Raw genomic sequence first — 14,832 nt, 5'->3', positions numbered from 1 at the left:
CTGCAAGTAGTATACAAACCACAAATTTAGTAGATACAATATGGAATTGAAAGGAAAAAAAAAAAAAGTAAAGAAACTATAGGTTTTATTGCAAAAGAAAATTCAGTAGACATTAAGAGGAGACTAAGAGAACTCACAAATCTTAACGAAACAAATTGATTTGATTTTAAATTCCCTATATTGTGATTCTTGGACAATGGTCAATCTTTTACCACTAGGCCATTCTTGCTGCTTCCATCTTTTCAAAGAGAATGATAAAGAAATGCGGCTATGACTGTATTTTAAAACATTTGCATTGGATATAAGTTCACACAAATCCTCAACCACTCCAGGAAACTTGCATTTAGCTTTCCATAGAATAGTATTGCACCTCTTGCTTGGCTGGTACATAGTAGCACTTCTTGGACCCAAATGTCAGCTCTCAAAGAGACAAGAAGCAACCCGCCACTATAGAAGGGCTCCAATATGGCCAAACAGCTTAAGTGACTAAAAATAGATTAGATTCCAAAGCGGGTGAACCGTAAAGTAAACTTGACATTGGAAAAGAATCCTCCACTAATTCAGAAACTACTGGTGGCATTTTAATACCCCAAGAATTACCAAGTGCTAGCTGCAGATTACAAATTATATGTCAAAATATTGTCCAAGGATGCAATGGCATCAACAACGAAAAACTATCAGAATACCAAGACAGAAAAGATACAATGACACCTATCCTTAATACCCCCAACTAAGTTCAGCATGAAATATCATATTCTTTCTTTGCCCGGTCTTAAATTCAGTCTAGGAGAGCATGTAATGGCTGTTATTTATGATTAGTGTATTTGTCAAAATGACATGTCACTAGCTAGAACATTCTATTTTTTACATATCCCTCTGATGATGCCGTAAATTCACCAGTGAGTTACACAATCCGCGCTCGCTCAAACTAACAACCTGCAAGAAGAAAGAAGTGATCTCGCCGAGGGCATCGGTGTGGTGTCGGCCAAACACCCTCTGATGGTCAAGTTAGAATTGTTCTCAACTCTAGAGTGCTAGAGAAGGTAAATTATGCGTACCTTGATTTGCGAGGGTATTGAGGCTTTTATAGTAGTAGGTTGACCTCTCCTCCTTGATGTGGAAGTCTTTTTCTTATAGGAATCCTCTTGAGTAATCCCAAACATGATGGACAAGACATTTCCTTGTAGAGGGGATTAACGCACGTATCTTCCGGAACGCTCTTTGCGCTAGGTTTCTGATTTCCTTGGAGACTCTACGTGTGCGACAAGAATATGGAATTGCTCTAGGCCCCTGGGCTCTACTGTTGCCGGTCCATGGGCTCGGATCCATCAGGCCCAATGTGGTGAAAGTCCATTGTGCTAAATTTTGCCCCTTCAGCTGCCCCCTTCACCCTATGGGTCCGTCACTACTTATACGGACGGACCCTTAGGGTGACGGTTTGGTATTATTTGGGGTTGACGGTCAAAGAAAATTTAGGATGGTGGCGTAAGATTACTGAAGTTGACGGTTTTCCAGGGGGAGACGGATTGCGACTATTTGATGATAGGTTGTCAAGCATTTATGAGCATGCCACGTGTCACTTTTCGATTGGATTTTCTATCGGATTGAAGCGTTGCTTCGTCTTCCGTGCACTTCAGGTATATATATAACACTTCTCAATCCTCATTTCTTCATTTTACAGCTAAAACACATTGTCAGAGCGCCACCGTCAACCTTGTCAGAGCAATCCATCGTACATACAAACCTGTCGACCATACAACCGTCGACCTTCAGTTATTTCAAAGAACGGTGAGTATCGCTATTCTCATTTACAAGTCTTGTATTTGGCAATTATATTTAGCTAGATCTACACAACCGTCAATACTCTTAGATCCGTCAGTCTTAGGTTTTACTGTCAATTGTAGGAAATGTCTAGTGCGTCAAGTAATCAGTCAGTGGTTCGTGACGGGACGGAATACTAGGAAGTATACCCGTCTGGTCATAAAGACCAAGAGAGTCCTGGCAAAGAGAGGAGTCCGTCCGCCTCTTCCTCGTCCACAACAAATGAGGATATGGAGGTGGTTGAAGTAGAAGAAACGTCTGATGATGGTGAGGATCTACCGTCGGGACCCGTCGTTTGTGTTGATGGACTTAAGGAGTTCATCATGCTACCAGAGTAGACGGTACATAAATTCAATTCCGTCATTAAGGAGAAACACTTCAGCACATTTAGGGTTAACTTTCAAATTCCAGACTACATTCCAATCCGTCTACCCTACGTATCAGAGAAATGCTATTACGACAGGGTAGAAGGTGTTGGAGTGTATGAACAGATGCTGAAGGCGGGACTTAGGTTTCCACTAAGTACATTGCATAGAGAGCTTTTAAAATATCTGGGCTTGTCCCTCAACCAGATATCCCCAAATGCCTGGAGGGTCTTCATAGCCATGGAGATTCTCTATGGTGCAATGATAGACGGTGCACGGAGGCTGACGGTACGTGAATTCCTTCATTGCTACCGTCCAGACGAGATTGATAGGTCAAGGGGAATTTATAGTTTTGCCAGTAGGAGCCCGTTGCTGAAGGTCATTTTTGAAACACCTTACTCAAATAGAGACTGGAAGAGTCGTTATTTCTTCCTAGAGAGTGACAGATGGATGAGCTGTCTAGGAGAGACGGAGTTTATGCCCGTCGACACAACTTGGGGGGTTTTACATTCATCTCGTATGCATCCGTCACATTTGCTTAATATTTTACATTCGTCAGCTATAGTTGTTTTCTTCAACCGTCTATTTCCTCTACAGGTAGACGGTGCCCCCAAGTTAGTATTGAGAAGTTTAGTTTCCTAGAAAGGATTTTTCAGAAGACGAAGTCGGAAGAATGGACTTGGGCGAAGTTGGTAAATTCGAAAACAATCCATTGGTATTGTGACGGTCCCGAACCTACCCGTGAAGCCATCAAATACGGCGAAAGAGTTCACAGACGTAAGTCTGTCATCTTTTACTTCGCATAAATAGTTTTAATTTATGTAAATAACTTCATCCGTCCTGTATTACAGAAATGGACGACGCAAAGAGGAGGGCACTGATAAAATCACAGACCGCCAAGCAAAAGGAGTCGGGCGAGGTTGTGGTTCCTAAGGGGATGGTGTCGTCGGTAAAGAGGAAACAGCCATCCAAGTTTGACCGTCCACATAAGCAGCAGAAGGTCCCTTTGGAACCCGTTGTAGGGTTGATGGCTGAGGGTGCGAAGACCGTCACCCCAGCAAAACAAGGGTCTGGCAAGGGCTTAATGAAGGCCCCGTCCACTAGCCAGGAGAAGCCTCCTCCTCTTCTCCATGTCAACTCCAAATTTGCTCTGGAGAAACTTTTATCAATTATTTCCTCGGAGGACTACGAGGACCTGGGCAATCATTCGACGGAGGCAATGGGGGAGACGGGTCTCTTTGCCGTTGCACAGGTAACTTTTATCTGTCGATTTGAGTCCGTCTATTTTGCTTAGCTTTTTGTTTAACACCTTTTAACTTGTTTATTTTAGTCCTTGGTTATGATGAAGGGCCTAATGGACCGGTGTCTAAACTGTGAGGTGGCTCTGGAATGTGTACGAGCAAAGGCAGAGCAGACGGAGGATGAACTCGATCAACTTCATAAGTGGAAGTCTACAATGGAGAAGAAGTTTAACCTTTCAGGGCAGGCGAGAAAAGAGCTTGAGCAGAGGACGGAGGAAGTTGGGAAGGCCTTGGAAGCCAAAGAAAAGGAAGTCCAAGACTTGAAGGAAAAGCTCCGTCATGCTAAGGAGGTTGCGGTCCGTGAATACCGTGATTCCGACGCTTTGTTAGGAGAGCTGGGGGGATCGTTCCTTCAAGGCTTTGATGATGCACTCCGACAACTTAAGAAAGCCTACCCTAAACTAGACATGTCAATGATAAATGTCAATGATCAAGATCAGATGTCTACTTTGCCCGTCGCTTCAGAGAATACAGACGACCTCTTTGGTGAAGATGCGGTTCAGGGTGACAGAGAATCAGTTCCAGCGAAGGATGTCCAAGATGTCGACCCAAAAATGTAGATCAATATTACATCTCTTTTTTTGTATTTATTTTAAGAATGATCTGTCCTTTATTTTTGTATTAAACAGTTGCCCCTTGGGGGTTTTATCCGTCATTAATGCTTTATCTTATTTTTATGCTTTCTAATACTTTTTGTTTGAAACTTTCTTAAATGTCCATCCTCTTTATGAAGGAGAGATTGAGAAAATACTCGTTTATGTTAATTCTTGTATAAAGGTGTTGACGGTCTGGTATCCGTCTAGTTGTACACATGGATTCTCGTTATCCGTCTAACACGAGTATTTCTAACCAACGCGCGATCCGTCCACTTTGTGGAGTTTAAATTATTTTCACCCTTTGGGTGATTCGTCCACTATGGGCTAAATTATTTCAACCTTTGATTGATCCGTCGACTCAGTGGACTGTAAAAAGTCTTCACCCTTTTGGTGATCCGTCCATTTTGTGGACTAAGTTATTTCACCATCTTGGTGGTCCGTCCACTTTGTGGACTGAATTGTCACCCTTTGGGTTATCCGTCCACTTTGTGGACTATAAATTATTTCACCATTTTGGTGATCCGTCCACTTTGTGGACTGTTATTTCACCCTTTGGGTGATCCATCCTCTTTGTGGACTAAGTTATTTCACCCTTTGGGTGATCCGTCCACTTTGTGGACTGAATTGTCACTCTTTGGGTTATCCGTCCACTTTATGGACTAAGTTATTTCACCATCTTGGTGGTCCATCCACTTTGTGGACTAAGTTATTTCACCCTTTGGGTGATCCGTCCATTTTGTGGACTGTAAATTATTTCACCATTTTGGTGATCCGTCCACTTTGTGGACAGTTATTTCACCCTTTGGGTGATCCATCCACTTTGTGGACTTTGTTGCCAGTCCGTCTATTTTGTGTAGCATATCCATTCGTAATAAACATCCATGTGGAAAATCAAAGCTGTGTCTGAATATTCTTCTTTAAATAAAATGCGTTTGTAGAAAAAGTACCTGCCCCCTTAGGCTTAAAAAGGTACAAAAAGATTGTAGCAAAAGTCAAAGAAAAACTAGTAAATTGTAGCTAAAGAAATAAAATAAAATGAACTGGGAAATCGCTGGTTTTTCATGTTCTCTCTACTGGTAGTATTTTCGAAGATGCTCCGTGTTCCAAGGGTGCTGCAGCTTTTGTCCGTCCATTGTCTCGAGGTGGTAGGTGCCCTTCCTTTGCCATGATGCGATCCTGTAGGGTCCTTCCCAGTTGGGGCCGAGTTTTCCTTGTGAAGGATCTCTAGCGGCACCCATTACTTTCCGTAGTACAAGATCCCTGACCTGGAAGTCCTTATGCCTCACTTTGTTGTTGTAGTGTTTCGCCATGAGATTCTGATAGCACACCAACCTCTGCTCTGTTGCCGCTCTGACTTCGTCCACTAGATCGAGCTGGAGGCGTATAACCTCTTTGTTCTTATCTTCGTTGTAGCTCTCCACCCGGTAGCTCGTGAGCCCCTCTTCTGCGGGAATGACAACTTCGGTTCCATATGTAAGTCGGAATGGTGTTTCTCCAATGGGTGTTCTTGCTGTGGTCCGGTATGCCCATAGGACGCTAGGTAGTTCGTCCGGCCAGATACCCTTTACCCCCTCGAGACGGGTCTTGATTATTTTGAGCAAGGACCGGTTCGTGACTTCGACTTGCCCGTTCGCCTGTGGGTGTGCGAGTGACGAGTAGTGATTCTTGGTCCTTAGCTCCGAGCAGAAATCTCTGAACGTGCTGTTGTCGAATTGCTTACCGTTGTCTGAGACCAGTACCCTGGGTATCCCGTACCTGCATACGATATTTCTCCAGAAAAAACTCCGGATGTTTTTCTCTGTGATGGTGGCTAAGGCTTTCGCCTCGACCTACTTAGTGAAGTAGTCTATGCCGATGACCAAGAATTTCAGCTGTCGGACAGTCGTCGGGAATGGGCCCATGATATCAAGTCCCCATTGTGCGAATGGCCAAGGTGCCGTCATAGGTGTCAGTTCTTCGGATGTTTGCCTGATGAGATTGCTGAACCTCTGGCATTTGTCGTAGGACTGGACATAGGCTTGCGCATTCTTCATCATTGTAGGCCAGTAGTATCCTGCTTGGATCAACTTGTGTACCAGTGATCGTGCGCCCGAGTGGTTCCCACAGATACCCTTGTGTACTTCTCTCATCACGTAATCTACTTTCTCTTGGCACAAACACCTCAGGTACGGTCGAGAGAAACCCTTTTTATATAAGACGTCCTTTATCAGCACGAACCGTGATGCCTGGACTTTCAGCTTTCTTGCGGCGCCCTTCTTGTCTGGTAACACCCCAGCCTTTAGGTAGGAGATCAATAGCGTGGTCCAGTTATATTCAGAGTTTACCACCTGCATACTTGTTCCGTCATCGATAAGTGAGGAGATTTGGACGAATGATAATACCTGTTCGGGAACCAGCATGAATTCGGCTGACGTAACTTTTGCTAGGTGGTCAGCCCATTCGTTCTCTTCCCTTGGGATCTGAATGAATTCGACTTCGAGGTTGTTGATTCGGTATTTCACTTCTTCTAAATACCTCTTCATTCGTTCCTGCACTCGTAGTCGCCATTGATCTGACTCGTCATTACTTGTGAATCGCAGTGGATAATTATGTTTTCTGCTCCTACGGCCTTTGCTAGGTCTAGCCCTGCGATCAAGGCTTCATACTTTGCCTCGTTGTTGGTTGTTGGGAAATCCAGTCGGATCATACATTGTATCTTGTCCCCCTGCGGAGTTTGGATCACTACTCCGGCTCCTCCGGTTCGTCTGTTTGAGGATCTGTCTGTATAGATATTCCACTGTTCTTTTTCTTCTACCAACTGGCCTTCCCCAAGAGTGAACTCGATGATGAAGTCAGCTACTGCCTGCCCTTTTATGGCCGTCCGCGGGCGGTATTGGATGTCGAATTCGCTTAGCTCTATTGCCCACAAAGCCATTCTTCCTGCTGCTTCTGGGTTATTCATGGCTTTTCTCAGTGGCTTTTCCGTTAAGACAATGATTGTATGTGCCTGGAAGTATGGCTTAAGTTTTTGCACGGCGATTACCAACGCGAAAGCTAACTTCTCCATTTGAGGGTACCTCTCTTCCGCTCCACGAAGTGCACGGCTGGTAAAGTAGACAGGTTTCTATGTTCCGTCCTCCTCTCTCACCAAAGCTGCACTTACTGCGGCTTGTGAGACGGCCAAATAAAGGTAGAGTTCTTTGCCTTGCATGGACGGATTGAGTAGTGGTAGAGACGAGAGATGCATCTTTAAGTCGTTGAAGGCCGTTTGGCATTCATCCGTCCACTCAAATGATTTTCTTAGAGTACAGAAGAATGGTAAACACCTATCCGTCGCCCTTGAGACGAACTTGTTTAGAGCTACGATCTTTCCATTTAGACTTTGGACCTCCTTAACCGTCCTTGGTGATTCCAACTCCATTATGGCCCGTACCTTCTCCGGGTTAACCTCTATTCCTCTTTGGGATACCATGAAACCCAAGAATTTTCCCGCCATTACTCCGAATGCCCATTTGTTCGGATTCAGCTTCATGTTGAACGATCGGAGCGTATCGAATGTTTCTCTGAGGTCGTCTAGGTGATCTTCTTCGTGCAAACTTTTTACCAACATGTCGTCAACATAAACCTGAACGTTCCTGCCGGTTTGATGTGCAAACATCTTGTTCATTAGCCTTTGATATGTTGCTCCAGCATTTTTGAGTCCAAAAGGCATCACCTTGTAGCAAAATAATCCCTGGCTTGTGACGAAGGAGGTCTTCTCTTGATCAGATTCGTCCATCTTGATCTGGTTGTAGCCAGAGAAAGCGTCCATGAAGCTTAGGACCTGGTGTCTTGCAGTCGAATCCACCAGGGTATCTATCCGTGGGAGCGGGTAGCTGTCTTTGGGGCAAGCCTTGTTGAGGTCTGTGAAATCTACGCACATCCTCCAGTTTTCATTGGCCTTTTTAACCATAACGACGTTCGCCAACTAGTCGGGATAGTATACTTCCCGGATGAAACCTATATCCAGTAACTTCCGAACCTCCTCGGCTATGGCCTTGTCTCGCTTCTGGGCGAAGACTAGTTTCTTTTGCCGGATTGGAGGGAAGGAGGGCGACACATTCAATCTGTGGACCATGACTGAGGGGTCGATTCCTGGCATGTCCTCATGACTCCAAGCGAAGACGTCTTGGTTATTTCTTAGGAAAGTCGTGATCGTCTGGCGTACTGGCCAACTGGCTAGTGTGCCAATTTTAGTCGTTCGTTCAGGCCGCGTGTCGTCAAGTCTTACTTCTTCTGGCTCTTCAACTGGCTCTGCTAATGCTCGCTGCTTCCCGATACACATCGTTTGCTGCTGATCCTCCATTTCTAACATGACAATATAGCATTCTCGCGCTGCTACTTGATTTCCCCGCAGTTCTTCCACACCATATTCCGTTGGGAATTTGATCATCAGGTGGTATGTTGAAGTTATCGCCTTCTAGGAATTGAGAGTGGGTCACCCGAGGATGGCGTTGTAGGCAGACGAGCAGTCGACTACGAGAAACGTTATCTCCTTCGTGATCTGCTGAGGATAGTCACCCGCCGTCACAGCTAGTGTTATTGCGCCCAAAGGGAACACCTTTGTATCCCCAAATCCCACGAGTGGGGCATTCGTTGGGGTCAACCGTTCCCTGTCAATCCTCATTTGCTGGAATGCTGGATAGTACAGGATGTCTGCTGAGCTGCCGTTGTCGATGAGGACCCGGTGCATGTTATAATCCCCTATCTGCAAGCTGATCACTAGCGCGTCGTCATGAGGATGGTGAAGTCTCCGAGCGTCATCCTCTGAAAATTTTATGACGGGGTTATCTATTCGCGGCATCTTTGGTACGGATCTTGTGAATTGGACGCTATGGACCATCCTGAGGTAGGTTTTGCGGGCTTTCTTGGAAGATCCGGCTGCGGCTGTGCCCCCTACGATCATTCTTATGTCCCCTATGGGTGGTCTAGGGCGCTCGTTCTCCCGTCGTGGGGCCTGTTCCTCTGGTGTATCGGTTCTTTCCCTGCTGACGAACCTCTGTAGCTTCCCCTGCCTGATTAGGGCCTCAATCTGCTGCTTTAGGTCGTAGCAGTTGGCTGTGTTGTGCCCGTGGTCTCAGTGAAAGCGACAATACTTGTCTCTTGGTCTTTTGTTGGGGTCTCCCTTCAACTTTCCAGGGAAAGTCAATGCTCCTTCATCTTTGATTTGCATCAATACTTGGTCAATCGGGGCGGTCAACGGGGTGAAATTGGTGAATCTTCCAGTGGGGGGTCTAGGGCGCTTTTTATCACGTTGATCCCCGATTCTAGTGACCTTTCGCCCCCTATCTTATCGCATGTCCTCCTACCTCTCCCTCTTCTTAGGCTTTTCCTCTTGGGCTAGCAATGCATCCTCTGCATTCATGTACTTGGTAGCCCTGTAGAGAACGTCCGTCATGGTCTTCGGGTCATTCTTGTATAAGGAAAACAAGAACTTACCCTTCTGTAGCCCGCTAGTAAATGCGGCTACGAGTATCTTATCATCAGCTTTGTCAATCGAAAGGGCTTCTTTGTTGAAATGAGTTATGTAGGCCTGCAGCGTCTCGTCTTCTCGTTGCTTGATGCTCATTAAGCACGCGGTGGACTTTTTGTACCGATGTCCGCCTATGAAGTGTGAGGTGAACTGGGCGCTCAACTCCTTGAAAGTGTTGATGGAGTTTGGTGTCAACCTACTGAACCAAAACCTCGCAGGCCCCTTCAGCGTGGTCGGGAACGCCCTACACATGATCTTGTCTGGTACCCCTTGAAGGTGCATCAGGGTCTTGAAGGTCACTAGATGATCGAGGGGGTCCTTGACTCCATCGTAGCTTTCGATCTGGGGCATTCGGAACTTCGGTGGCAGGGGGAATGAGTTGACGAACGTGGTGAATGGTGAGTTGGTTCTGTTCACTAAATCGTCGAGATTAGAAGATACTCGTCCCTTGAGGGCATTCATCATGACCTCTATCTGCTCCTTCATCGCTTGCATCTCTGCTATGATAGGTGGAGGGGCAAAATCCATGAGAGACGGAAGGCTTATGTTTTGCCGTTTCGGTCGGCTTGGGGCGTTGCTACCCTCTGGCTTCTCCTGCTCCCTTCACTTGGCACTGTTACCTTCCTGGTTTTCCTCCTGAAGGTTAGGTCTTGCATCCTTTTGGTGTAGCTGTTCCTCCAGATCATGGTTCTGCTTTGTGAGTCGTTCTACTGCTGCCATGAGAGTCTGGACCTGCCTTTCTAATGCCGTAGATCTCAGTGGCTCGTCTTCTTGAACGTTGTTGGTGGTAGCCATCGAGCGAGTGAGTACCATGCGACTCTTATGTCCGGGAGGCGATAGTCTGGCTTAAACTCTTCGCGTTTCCCACAGACGGCGCCAACTGATGATGCTGTAAATTCACCAGTGAGTTACACAATCCGCGCTCGCTCAAACTAACAACCTGCAAGAAGAAAGAAGTGATCTCGCCGAGGGCACCGGTGTGATGTCGGCCAAACACCCTCCGACGGTCAAGTTAGAATTGTTCTCAACTCTAGAGTGCTAGAGAGGGTAAATTATGCGTACCTTGATTTGCGAGGGTATTGAGGCTTTTATAGTAGTAGGTTGACCTCTCCTCCTTGATGTGGAAGTCTTTTCCTTATAGGAATCCTCTTGAGTAATCCCAAACATGATGGACAAGACATTTCCTTGTAGAGGGGATTAACGCGCGTATCTTCCGGAATGCTCTTTGCGCTAGGTTTCTGATTTCCTTGGAGACTCTATGTTTGCGACAAGAATATGGAACTACTCTAGGCCCCTGGGCTCTACTGTTGCCGGTCCATGGGCTCGGATCCGTCAGGCCCAATGTGGTGAAAGTCCATTGTGTTAAATTTTGCCCCTTCACCCTCTATTTTACAAAGAACTGAAAGAAGTAACTGAAATTCAATATTAAAAAAAAAAACATATTATTTTCTTCTACTCTCCATTTGAAATAAACAAAATCTTGATTTGGAAGATAATAAACAAAATCTTGATTTGGAAGACAATTTGGTGTGTGACTTTTGTAAGATGTAAAGAAGTGGTGGATCAGGGTTGACAATAACATTCTCAAATAACAACATAGGTGCTTGCAAGTTAGTGATCCATTTTCAGTTTCGTTTCAGCTTAAGTTTGTTAACTTCTCAGAATGAGCTGACAACTATAACTGATGCTATGATTTTGAACCGCAATTAAAAAGATAGATTTCAAGACATTTGAGAAATTATTGGTCTAGTTGATGAAAAAGAAACAAGTAAAAAACCTGGTTATTGGTTAAAGCTCAAGAAGAATACAATATTTGTAAATATCAAGCATATGTATAATAACCTTTTCCAGCACACTTAAGCAATACTTTTAAAAAGTAAATGAAAAAATAAAAATGATTCTCAAGCATTACGTTATGTTGTGGGAAAGGGAAAATTTTCAAAAGCCTTCAAAAGAAGAAAATTGAGTTACCTGAACTTATTAGCGCATTGGTGGATCTCAGTTCCCCAATTGAAAAACAAGTACCAAATAACCCTACAAACACATTATACCAAAATTTTGTGAATAACTTCAAGGTAGTAAAAATACTATGGAAGAAAGGTAGATCATTTATGAATAAAAATTCATTTTTGATTCTGAATAAAGGTAGGTAAAAAAAAGGAATTAATAGTTGGAGAAGAGCATAAAAATCTGCTTTGGATGGACTTACCATTGGCTTTCTATTATATCACATAAACTTCAAGCTGCTACTTTGGATGATCTAACTATCTATTTTTTTAATAATAAGGAGAACCTTGGACCACCTGGGGTCATTTCCCTGGGCAAATCTTTCCTTTTGTGGGGTGAACAAAAAACCAGCAGCTTTCATAATGTAGTGATGCATTGTATTAGAGAAGATGCATCAACTTTCTGCAATCATGAATATCGTATTAAAAACTTTAATAGAATTCTCCCTTTTCATCTAGAGAAAAGCATTACGGCCACCAATAAGAGATAAAACTAGTTTTGATTCCAATTACAATTAATGACAATGTACAACAATGCAGTGAAGATTCTAAATAATTATCTCGTATGAAAAACAATGCAACAGCACATCAATTAGGAAAACAAAAAAGATTTATGAGTCCATCATTATAAATGCAAATGGACAGGTATTAGTATCCAAAAGATACGCCAACTTTATCAAGGTAAATCACATCCAATCTCCAAAGTTTGGAAGAGTACAAAGCCTCAAGTTCTTCAAGTTTCAAACTCAAAGTGGAGAACAATCCACTCTTGCATTCTAATAGGAAAATTTTATAAAAGAGTATAGGAATCATGTAATTAAAACTTTAAATGAACAATAATTTTTCCATTTAGCTTGACAGAATCCAACACTTGTTGAGAATAAGAAACTTTTATATGATCTTACAATCTCAAATTCTCCGTTGAATTGGCTGGATTTAAACTTTCAATAAGAAAAGGATTAATGCATGTGCTATTGATTGCCAATGATTTAATGGTTAAAATAAAGAACATAGGATATAATTAGATCCACAAAAGAGTATAGGAATCACGTTATCAATTTTAAATAGAAAAAACAGTGGAAAATTTGATGTTAGTGGTGACATGCCAAGTTTAGTTACATTCGGTCCTAAATTATGAAAGTGTACTGCATTATTAAGATATGGTCTCAAATTTTAGAATACTAGCAATATTAGATTTCATGTATTCTAGCCAGCTACTACCAACACTAATCACACCAAAATAATTTAAGTACTATAATATGGATTAACCAAATTTCCTTTTTCTTTTGCTTAGTAACAGATAGGTTTGGTAAATGTTGTAGGGTATGTGAGAGGGGAAAGGGGATAATTGACATGAATAGTATTCTTATTTGATTAAAATAAAACTTTCTGCATTAGAAGAGAAGACAATTTTTGAGAGAACACACCAACTCTTAAGAATTTCCATTAGCTAGGGAGTGGATTTAAAAAAGAGTATAAGAGAAGAGAAGATGATGAGGTATGACTAAACTTATCACTAATCTGTCTTAATAAAGCATACGATCTTCAAACTGCTTTCCCTTTAATACAATCAAACTACCAACTTAATATTTGGGAGAAAAATGGAAATTAACCCTGATTTTCAAACATTATAATTAGTAGGCTACGTTTTCAAACTATATTTTTTACTAGCATCTCGATTTTAAGAGACTTGATTTAGGGCCTATAAATCGAGTTTTTGGGACTCGATTTTCATGGTTTGTTCACGTTTGATGTGGTACTTTTTTTGCGTGGCATCTACCTGGAAATCGAGTCTCTAAGACTCGATTTCTAAACCAAAAATAATAATTACAAACATTCATACTCAGAAGACCCAAAATGCAGAAATAGCAAAAATGTGGAAAGAAAGAAAAAAAGAAAGAAAGAGAGAGAAGAAGAAGAAGAAGAAGAAGAAGAAGAAGAAGAAATGGAGATGCAAGCTCAAGCCGACCTAGGCCACGCCAGACCTAGGTCGTAGCGCGACCCAGGCTGCATGAGACCCAGGCCGCGCGAGACCCAAGCCTCTCTCACTGCAACCCATATTTTTTTTTTCTTTTTCTTTTCCTAATGAACACATATTTTTAGAATTGTTGTTGTCATTGTGGTTTTCTTTGTTGTTAAGGTGAGAAGGTGTAAAGTGTAAAGGCCAAAATCTTTTCTTTTTACTGTAAGTGTAAAATAGATGTAAATCGAGTCTTAGAGACTCGATTTATAAGTGGACGCCAGACTCAATTTATAGTCCAAAATCGAGTCTGTTAGCCTCGAGATGTTAGTAAAAAATATAGTTTGAAAACATAGCCTACTAATTATAATGTTTGAAAATCAGGGTTAATTTCCCATTTTGGGCTAATATTTGGAATATGGGAAATCTTGAACCACTCTGCGCTGCTCTCCTTCACACATCTTTCACTTAACTTGGGGCAATATCGAATGTCCAGCATCTCTAATTTGGTGAGGCGTTGCATGGCTTGCGGAAGATACATCAAGTTCTTGCATTTCCTAAGAGAGAGTTTTGGTAGAGAAGAAAGGTTGCCCAACCACTCAGGCAAAGTCATTCCATCAAATTCTTTTATGCACAGTTCCCTAAGGGCAGTGAAGCATTGAATCTCCCTAGGGAGATTGATATTCTGCCACCCATACAATGATAGCCATTCAGGGGCTGTGTGCAAGTGTAGGATATTGAGACTGGGGAAAGCATCAAGCTCCTCACAAAACCCACCGATAGACAAATTGTCCAACCGGGTGAGGCAGTCTAACCCCTTTGGCAAATGCTTCAATCTTCCACAATACCTAATTTGCAATTTGATAAGACAACGTAATTCTTGCAAATCTGGTATTGATACAAGATTAGGACAATGTTTAATCCTCAATATTGAAAGAGATGTACAGGATTGTAGCCAAGTTGGAAGAACTTCAACACCACATGATATTCTCAAGAGTCGAAGATGGGACATAGCACCTACTACACTTGGAAAATACCTTAAATTTGGACAACTCAGTGCTTCCAACCCCTCAATGGAACAGAGGTTGTGGAAGTCTAGCAAATAACTCAAGTCTTTCACACTCTTCTATCTTCAATGATCAGAGAGAGGTGCAAAAGGCCAATACATCTTGATGTGGCAAGATGGACAGTAGCTCAGGACACATTTCTATTTGCAGGGACAAGAGACCTGTATTATTTTGCAAAAGCTGCTCTGGCAAAAAAGTAAGTTTGAGCACTTTAGATATGCAAAG

At 42.9% G+C, this 14,832-nt stretch overlaps 1 long non-coding RNA gene across 1 annotated transcript; it reads right to left on the bottom strand.

Moving 5' to 3' along the window:
* Positions 1 to 223: 223 nt before the first annotated feature.
* LOC115963235 lies at positions 224 to 11,978 on the bottom strand. The gene is made up of 3 exons (XR_004085763.1): positions 11,784 to 11,978; positions 11,546 to 11,608; positions 224 to 610 (listed from the first exon to the last, which is right to left on the bottom strand). It is a non-coding gene; the product is annotated as an uncharacterized LOC115963235 (long non-coding RNA).
* Between the last annotated feature and the right edge of the window lie 2,854 nt (positions 11,979 to 14,832).

The sequence above is a fragment of the Quercus lobata genome, chromosome 10 (assembly GCF_001633185.2).
Source record: "Quercus lobata isolate SW786 chromosome 10, ValleyOak3.0 Primary Assembly, whole genome shotgun sequence".
NCBI lineage: Eukaryota > Viridiplantae > Streptophyta > Magnoliopsida > Fagales > Fagaceae > Quercus > Quercus lobata.
This window is presented reverse-complemented; position numbering and strand designations above follow the sequence as displayed.